Source organism: Triticum urartu, chromosome 5A, assembly GCF_056163025.1.
Source record: "Triticum urartu cultivar PI428250 chromosome 5A, HENAU_Tu73, whole genome shotgun sequence".
Taxonomy (NCBI): Eukaryota; Viridiplantae; Streptophyta; class Magnoliopsida; order Poales; family Poaceae; genus Triticum; species Triticum urartu.
Genome location: NC_141877.1, coordinates 572,184,635 through 572,194,809, shown reverse-complemented (window position 1 = coordinate 572,194,809; position 10,175 = coordinate 572,184,635).

Sequence of the window (10,175 nt, the reverse complement as noted above, 5' to 3'; positions counted from 1 at the left end):
GGAACAATGGAGCGTGCAATAGAGTTATTGGAAATCATACATACTGATGTATGTGGTCTAATGAACACTGAAGCTCGTGGCGGATATCGTTATTTTCTCACCTTCATAGATGATTTGAGCAGATATGGGTATATCTACTTAATGAAACATAAGTCTGAAACATTTGAAAAGTTCAAAGAATTTCAGAGTGAAGTGGAAAATCATCATAACAAGAAAATAAAATTTCTACGACCTGATCGTGGAGGAGAAATTTGAGTTACGAGTTTGGTCTTCATCTGAAACAATGCGGAATAGTTTCGCAACTCACGCCACCCGGAACACCACAGCGTAATGGTGTGTCCGAACGTCGTAATCATACTTTACTAGATATGGTGCGATCAATGATGTCTCTCACTGATTTACCGCTATCGTTTTGGGGTTATGCTTTAGAGACGGTTGCATTCACATTAAATAGGGCACCATCTAAATCCGTTGAGACGACACCTTATGAACTGTGGTTTGGCAAGAAACCCAAGTTGTCGTTTCTTAAAGTTTGGGGTTGCGATGCTTATGTGAAAAAGCTTCAACCTGATAAGCTCAAACCCAAATCGGAGAAATGTGTCTTCATAGGATACCCAAAGGAGACTGTTGGGTACACCTTCTATCACAGATCCGAAGGCAAGATAATCGTTGCTAAGAATGGATCCTTTCTGGAGAAGGAGTTTCTCCCGAAAGAAGTGAGTGGGAGGAAAGTAGAACTTGACGAGGTAAATGTACCTTCTCCCTTATTGGAAAGTAGTTCATCACTAAAATCAGTTCTAGTGATTCCTACACCAGTAAGTGAGGAAGCTGATGATGATGATCATGAAACTTCTGATCAAGTTACTACCGAACCTCGTAGGTCAACCAGAGTAACATCCGCACCAAAGTGGTATGGTAATCCTGTTCTGGAAGTCATGTTACTTGACCATGACGAACCTACGAACTATGAGGAGGTGATGATGAGCCCAGATTCCGCAAAATGGCTTGAGGCCATGAAATCTGATATGGGATCCATGCATGAGAACAAAGTGTGGACTTTGGTTGACTTGCCCGATGATCGACGGGCCATAGAGAATAAATGGATCTTCAAGAAGAAGACTGACGATGATGGTAATATTACTGTCTACAAAGTTTGACTTGTTGCAAAAGGTTTTCGATGAGTTCAAGGAGTTGACTATGATAAGACCTTCTCACCCGTAGCGATGCTTAAGTCCGTCTGAATCATGTTAGCAATTGCCGCATTTTATGATTATGAAATTTGGCAAATGGATGTCAAAACTGCATTCCTTAATGGATATCTTAAAGAAGAGTTGTATATGATGCAACCAGAAGGTTTTGTTGATCCAAAAGGTTCTAACAAAGTGTGCAAGCTCCAGCGATCCATTTATGGACTGGTGCAAGCCTCTCAGAGTTGGAATATACGCTTTGATAGTGTGATCAAAGCATATGGTTTTATACAGACTTTTGGAGAAGCCTGTATTTACAATAAAAGTGAATGGGAGCTCCGTAGCATTTCTAATATTATATGTAGATGACATATTGTTGATCGGAAATGATACTGAATTTCTGAATAGCATAAAAGGATACTTGAATAAGAATTTTTCAATGAAAGACCTCAGTGAAGCTGCTTATATATTGGGCATCAAGATCTATAGAGATAGATCAAGACGCTTAATTGGACTTTCACAAAGCACATACCTTGATAAAGTTTTGAAGAAGTTCAAAATGGATCAGGAAAAGAAAGGGTTCTTGCCTGTATTACAAGGTGTGAAGTTGAGTCAGACTCAATGCCCGACCACTGCAGAAGATAGAGAGAAAATGAAAGGTGTTCCCTATGCTTCAGCCATAGGCTCTATCATGTATGCAATGATGTGTACCAGACCTGATGTGTGCCTTGCTATCAATTTAGCAGGGAGGTACCAAAGTAATCCAGGAGTGGATCACTGGACAGCGGTCAAGAATATCCTGAAATACCTGAAATGGACTAAGGATATGTTTCTCGTATATGGAGGTGACGAAGAGCTCATCGTAAACGGTAACGTCGATGCAAGCTTTGTCACTGATCCGGATGACTCTAAGTCACAAACCGGATACGTATTTTTATTAAATGGTGGAGCTGTCAGTTGGTGCAGTTCCAAGCAAAGCGTCGTGGCGGGATCTATGTGTGAAGCGGAATACATAGCTGCTTCGGAAGTAGCAAATGAAGGAGTCTGGATGAAGGAGTTCATATCCGATCTAGGTGTCATACCTAGTGCATCGAGTCCAATGAAAATCTTTTGTGACAATACTGGTGCAATTTCCTTGGCAAACGAATCCAGATTTCACAAGAGAACCAAGCACATCAAGAGACGCTTCAATTCCATCCGCGATCAAGTCAAGGAGGGAGACATGGAGATTTGCAAAATACATATGAATCTGAATGTTGCAGACCCGTTGACTAAGCCTCTCTCACGAGCAAAACATGATCAGCACCAAGACTCCATGGGTGTTAGAATCATTACAATGTAATCTAGATTATTGACTCTAGTGCAAGTGGGAGACTGAAGGAAACATGCCCTAGAGGCAATAATAAAGTTGTTATTTATATTTCCTTATATCATGACAAATGTTTATTATTCATGCTAGAATTGTATTAACCGGAAACTTAGTACATGTGTGAATACATAGACAAACAGAGTGTCACTAGTTTGCCTCTACTTGACTAGCTCATTGAATCAATGATGGTTATGTTTCCTAACCATAGACATGAGTTGTCATTTTATTAATGGGATCACATCATTAGAGAATGATGTGATTGACTTGACCCATCCGTTAGCTTAGCATGATGATCGTTTAGTTTGTTGCTATTGCTTTCTCCATAACTTATACATGTTCCTATGACTATGAGATCATGCAACTCCCGAATACCGGAGGAACACTTTGTGTGCTACCAAACGTCACAACGTAACTGGGTGATTATAAAGGTGCTCTATAGGTGTCTCCGATGGTGTTTTGTTGAGTTGGCATAGATCGAGATTAGGATTTGTCACTCCGATTGTCGGAGAGGTATCTCTAGGCCCTCTCGGTAATGCACATCAATATAAGTCTTGCAAGCAATGTAGTTAATGAGTTAGTTACGGGATGTAGCATTACGGAACGAGTAAAGAGACTTGCCAGTAACGAGATTGAACTAGGTATTGAGATACCGACGATCGAATCTTGGGCAAGTAACATACCGATGACAAAGGGAACAACGTATGTTGTTATGCGGTTCGACCGATAAAGATCTTCGTAGAATATGTAGGAGCCAATATGGGCATCCAGGTTCCGCTATTGGTTATTGACCAGAGAGGTGTCTCGGTCATGTCTACATAGTTCTCGAACCCGTAGGGTCCGCACGCTTAACGTTCGTTGACGATATAGTACTATATGAGTTATGTATGTTGGTGACCGAATGTTGTTAGGAGTCCTGGATGAGATCACGGACATGACGAGGAACTCCGGAATGGTCCGGAGATAAAGATTGATAGATGGGATAATAGTGTTTCGTCTCCGGAAGGGTTCCGGAATTCATCGAAAGGGGTTCCGGATGTTTCCTGAAATGTTTGGGTACGAGAACACTTTATTTGGGCCAAAAGGGAAAGCCCACAAGGTTTTTGGAAAGAGCAAAAGGAAGTTTTGCAGAGTCCAGGGCCAGACACCAGGGTCCCTGGCGTCTGGGTCCAGACGCCGGGAACCCTAGCGTCTGGTCCTGGAGTCCGAGAAGGACTCTTGCCTTTCGGGTGAAACCGACTTTGTGTAGGCTTTTACTCCAAGTTTCGACCCCAAGGCTTAACATATAAATAGAGGGGTAGGGCTAGCACCCAAGACACATCAAGAAACACCAAGCCATGAGCCGGCAACCCCGTACCCTCTAGTTTATCCTCCGTCATAGTTTTCGTAGTGCTTAGACGAAGCCCTGCGGAGATTGTTCTTCACCAACACCGTCATCACGCCGTCGTGCTACTGGAACTCATCTACTACTTCGCCCCTCTTGCTGGATCAAGAAGGCGAGGACGTCATCGAGATGAACGTGTGTTGAACGTGTGCTGAACGCGGAGGTGTCGTACGTTCGGTACTTGATCGGGACGGATCGTGAAGGTGTACGACTACATCAACCGCGTTGATAAACGCTTCCGCTTTTGGTCTACGAGGGTACGTAGACACACTCTCTCCTCTCATTGATATGCATCACCATGATAGATCTTGCGTGTGCGTAGGAAATGTTTGAAATTAATGTGTTCCCAACACGTCATTGTCCTCCTTCTCCTCCTTCGATGGCAATCCGGCCATGACACGGACCGCCCAATTCTACTCTCGGGAAAGGGCGCGCGTGTTCCTCCGCTATCCTTTCTTCATAATGCGGGCGTGGATGGCTTCCTCCTCCGCGGTCGTTGGTGCCGCCGCATCAGCCGCCTCTGTTGCCGCCATTTCCGCCGCCATACAGGCATTGGCGGCCCTTATCCTCTCCTTTCCATGGCGGGTTGCCCGCTCCCGATGGGATTCATAGTCTGCCCGACCGATGATGGGGAAGGGGAGATTTTTTTTGGCTGTCGGGATCGTGATGATCCAGCCCCAGAGGACCCAAGCGCCTGTTGAGCCGACACAATGGAGTTGCGCCGGACAGATCCGTCGGTCGGCCGGGTGTTGTCGTCCCAGGAGCAGCGGAGTGCAATGCGGACCGCTATTCATGGGATGACATCCTAGTCGATGGATCCAGACTGGTCGGAGTCAGACCCGCTGCCCGCCATGCCGGAGATGGACGGAAATCGCTGGAGGTGAGCTCGGGTGGCGGAGGGAATGGAGGGGAAAGGAGTGTGAAGTGGCAAGGGTTACGAGCGGATGGGGACGAATATATGTGGGGTCGAGTAGGCCAATGTGGGCCGGGTCCGATGTGGCAGACGCGGTCGGGCATGTCCGGGCGCCCCATATCCGCCCCATATTCAGGCTAGATACGAGGGGTGTCGGTCAGCCCGGGCATTCGAGGCCCATTTGAGGCATCTGTCTGGGTCGAAAAATCATGGCCGGTCAGTGACCGGGCGGGCCGCCCGGGCATTTGAGGAGGGTTTTGGGGCGCCCAGGTATAGATGCTCCCACGATAGTTGGTCAGTTGAAGGCAAGGTGGCCATCGAACACGGCAAAGGGAAAGGTCCTAAGTTTTGCTTCTTGCTCAACTTGTTTAAATCATTCATCCTCCATATGTAGCCCACACGAGTTGTTGTGATGTACCATACGATAGAGGGATAACCAATTTACGCACACGCACTGTTGGATGAAACTAAAGGTGCAATATGTGTAGGACGACATGATCCGTTGATGAAATACTTGTTGGACATCTGGTTAATCTCGTCGAATCTGAGACATTGTTGTACTAGACTTATTTACATGCTATGTATGGATGATTTTGCTATTTTCTATCGAAACTTTCATGAATATCAGCCGGTTTACATGAATTTCATCCGCTTAGTTTGAACCATGGTTCAAATGTATCCGGACAGCGTTGGATGACGACCTTCAGCATCAGTGTCTGTGGACCCACTGGTAGAAAAAGGGCCTATAGTCCCGGTTCGTAAGGGCCTTTAGTCCCGGTTCCGGAACCGGGACTAAAGTGTCGGTACTAATACCTCCCCCCTTTAGTCCCGGTTCAATCCAGAACCGGGACTAAAGGCCCTCCACGTGGGCAGTGCGCAGAGCCCAGTCAGGAGACCCTTTGGTCCCGGTTGGTGGCACCAACCGGGACCAATAGGCATCCACGCGTCAGCATTTCTGTGGCTGGGGTTTTTGTTCTTTTTAAAGGGGGGGGGGGTTGGGGGTTTTGGGGGGTTAATTTAGGTGTTTCATATATTGTGTTAGCTAGCTATAATTAATAGAGAGAAGTGTCCTCTCTTATGTCCGTGCTTGGTCGACGCTACGTACTATACATACGTATATAGAGAGGACTAGACACGCTGGCTAGCTAGTAAGCAAACGAAGGAAACAGAAGATCGTCATGAACATATATGCATACAGAGAGAAGTGATATCGACCACCTCTCCTTCTCCGAGAGATTGGTCGAACAACAAGTTCTCGTATATCTATCTGACACTACCGGCTACATATATACAATAATTATCTCTTACAAATATAATCATACGGACTCAGGGTCCACATAGAATTCTCCGTCTTCAGGGATCACGTGGTCAAGAAAGAATGCCGCCAATTCCTCTTGAATTGCTCGCATGCGAGCTGGTGCTAGGAGTTCATCCCGCTTCCGAAACATCTAATTTGAAGAAGGGGGTCAATACATATATATATATATATATAAATGAATGAAACTCAACACAAATGATGGTAATAAAATAAAATTGTGAATGTTGTTATTTACGTACTTCATATTGTTCGTTAGAGTACCCGCCCCGCTCACAGGTCGTGTGGCGGATGGACTCGCAGATGTAGTATCCAAAGAAATCATTCCCTTGTTCCTGCCACAACCACTTTACAAGAAATAGAGGTCAATCAAACTGATAAGCAAGAATGCTAAATGGTATTGATGAAACTAGCGCTTGAATCACTAGGAGATGCGCGGAACATGCTACTATAGTACTTACTTTCGGGTGTCTAAATTCCAGCTCCTTCGGCAGCCCCAGAACTATTTTGGTGAATTTTCTCCAAACCCTGCCGGACAAAGAAAACAATTACTTGATATCAGGAAATGAACAAAGTTGCTGATATGGTGGACAATGATCGATTTAACTTACTTCTTGAGGATTTCAGTCATGTCCGCATACTCCTTGGGATCTTTTCGTTTAGAGTCCAAGACGGTTACTACTCCCTGCTCAAGCTTAATCTCTAGGAGAATATAGTGGTAACTGCACACACATGCATAACTCATCAATTACATTACTATAACCTTTCTAATATATAAGGGAAACCGAATACGCACAAGACAGTAACACTCACCTGAAGTTGTAAGGAAAGAGTATTATATCTTTGTTTTGATTTATTACGAACGATCGTAGCAAGCTGGCCTCGGTAGCTGCGGCATGAAGTTTAACCTGAGTTGCATCTATGAGATATGTGTTAATGAACCCAATATCACTGACTTGTCTTTTCTTCAATTCGACGATCTTCAATCTGCATAATATAGTGAGGATGATTATAAATACATGCAATGAAAGAGCTAAGCTATATAGAGAAACTTAATGACAGAAGTAGTACTACTTACAGACAGTAGCAGGCGACCGTTGTTTTATCGAGGGCCAATTGATTGAAAAACTGATAGAACTCCTCAAATGGAACAGGCAACAGATCAATTCCAACGAGGTCATGCTCCGGTTTAACTCTCGCATACAAAGTGTCAATCATGCAATCTTCGCATCATCGTTGATAGAGATCTTTCATCTTTGACGAGAGGCTTCCCGTACTCGTATCTTTGTATCTGCACGTCCATGGGTTCATAATGTACTTCATCGGGCAGGTAATCTGCAAGATTTCTATAACCGGGCACCATCCTCGGATCATTATCGACGTTGTGGCTAGGCACCTTGAGCGGGGGGCACGATTGCTTCGCTTGTTCGCCGAGCTGGGCAATTTGTTTCCCAGCTCGTCGTTCTTTCAGCCTTTGATCACTGACAGTACTTCCCGACCGCTCCGCTTCGGCAAATTCTTTTCCAATAATGCGGTCATAGTTTCCTTTCGGCGGATCAGACTTCGGTGGTTTTGTCAGGGCAGCCAGAGTGCGCTTCACTTTCACCCGATCTACCTTCTCCTCCAGAGGTGGATGTTTCTTTGCTTTCACCCCTTCAAAGAATTTCTTTACTTCTTCTCGCGCGATCTCGGCGTTCTCCTCCTGGGTCCTCTCGTATGGTAACTTCTCTGGAGTCTTCAGAGAAGGACCGAATCTGTATGTCCTCCTGCCTCTGGTTGTACTGCTAGACGCCGACCGAGCAGACGTAGCGGTTGTCTTCTTTACTTGCTTAAGCGGCGGAGGAGAAGGACTACGACGCGCCGGAGCGGCTGGAGCAGCGGCAGGTCTCTTCTGCCCTTGCTGACGAGGCGGAGAAGGAGGAGGCTGGCTGCTCGGGCGCGTCGGCGCAGGCGGAGAAGGAGGCGGAGTGCCGCCACGCGCCGGAGAAGGAGCCGGCCGAGGGCCCTGATCGTCACTCGCCGGAGGAGGAGGCGGTGGAGGCGGAGTGCCCTGACTCGCCGGAGGAGGAGGAGGAGGCGGAGGCGTCCAGTTCGGAAGGTTGATGAGCTCCTTCCGCCATAGGCATGGAGTCTTTAAAGCAGACCCCAGCCGAGTCTCCCCTTCACCGGTAGGGTGGTCAAGCTGGAGGTCCTCAAATCCCTCCGTTATCTCATCCACCATCACCCTAGCATATCCTTCTGGAATCGGCCGGCAGTGAAAAGTTGCACCGGGTTCAGTAGGATAAACAGAGCCAACAGCCGCCTTGACCTTCAAATTCATCCATTGCGTCATAAGGTGGCAATTTTGAGACTCCGTGATAGCATCCACGGGATAGCTGGCAGGAGCCGTCAAGGCATGCTCTGGCTGAAGAAGCTCGGTGGAAGCCACGCTGCTTCTGCGCTGAGATGGTGGGGTAGCTTCGGGGGAGGCTTCGGCAGTACATTTGCTGCGATTTGCTTCTCGTTCCTCTATCGCGTCCACCCTTGCTTGCAGCGCCTGCATTTGGGTCTGCTGCACTTTTTTCCTCCTCTCATGGGATTTGTAACCGCCTGCGTCCGGAAACCCAACCTTCAACGGAACGGAGCCTGGCGTGCCTCGTGTCCGTCCAGGGTGCTCAGGATTCCTGAGGGCCATTGTAAGCTCGTCGTTCTCTCTGCCTGGAAAGAACGTCCCTTCCTGCGCTGCTTCGATATACTGCTTAAGCTTACTGACTGGTATGTCCATTTGATCGTTCGTCCAAATGCACTTCCCTGTTTCAGGGTCCAGGGTTCCGCCAGCCCCGAAGAACCAAGTCCAGCAACGGTCTGGCCAGTTATTTGTCTCTGGTTCGATCCCTTTATGAACCAGATCATTTTCACTCTTGGACCACTTAGGCCGGGCTACGAGGTAGCCACCTGACCCCGTGCGATGGTGAAGCTTCTTCTTCGCAGCATTTTGCTTGTTTGTCGCCGACATCTTCTTACTCTTTTCTGATGTCTTGTGGGCCACAAATGCGGGCCAGTGATCTATGATCTTCTCATATCTGCCCTTGAATTCTGGTGTCTCATTATTTTCGACAAACTTATTCAGCTCTTTCTTTCACCTCCTGAATAGTTCTGCCATCCTCTTCAGAGCAAAAGACTTGATTAATTTCTCTTTAACTGGGTTCTCTGGATTATCCTCAGGCGGTAGGGTGAAATTTGACTTCAGCTCAGTCCAAAGATCATTTTTCTGCATATCATTGACATAAGACACCTCAGGGTCTTCTGTAGCCGGCTTAAACCATTGCTGGATGCTTATCGGGATCTTGTCCCTAACCAGAACCCCGCACTGAGCAACAAATGCGCTCTTTGTCCGGAGGGGTTCAATAGGTTGGCCGTCAGGCGCGATTGCTATGATCTCAAACTTTTCATCCGAGCTCAACTTTTTCTTCGGGCCTCATCTCTTTACCGAAGTTGTGCTCGATTCGGAGGGCTAGAAAAAAGAACAAAGACTTAATTAATATGTGTACATACCAAAACAATGAATGCATCAATCAGCTAGTCAGCATAGGCTTAACTAATATATATACCTGGCCGGACTCGGTTCGGTCACCGGAGCCGTCATCACGGTCTCCTTCTTGCACCGGCATTGGGTCACCGGAGCCGTCCTCATGTTCTTCTTCTTGCACCGGCATTAGGTCACCGTAGCCAGCTTGTTCACCCTCTCCTTCCAGACCATCGGTTTCGTTGAGAAACAACGAGATGGCATCACTTCCTTCTGCGATTATGTCCCTCAACAACGCTTCTTTTGTTGCTTCGTCTAGGGCGGTGTCCATAGTTTCTACAAATATTTACAACATGGCAATTATTATTCAAACATGACAGATGGATATATTAGTGCCAAACGTAGAACTAGCTACCTAATCATAGTAAGCTATCGGGAGGGGGTATATATCGACAACGACGACACTACATCTATGTCCCTCGACGACCCTCGTTCCCGATAAAAA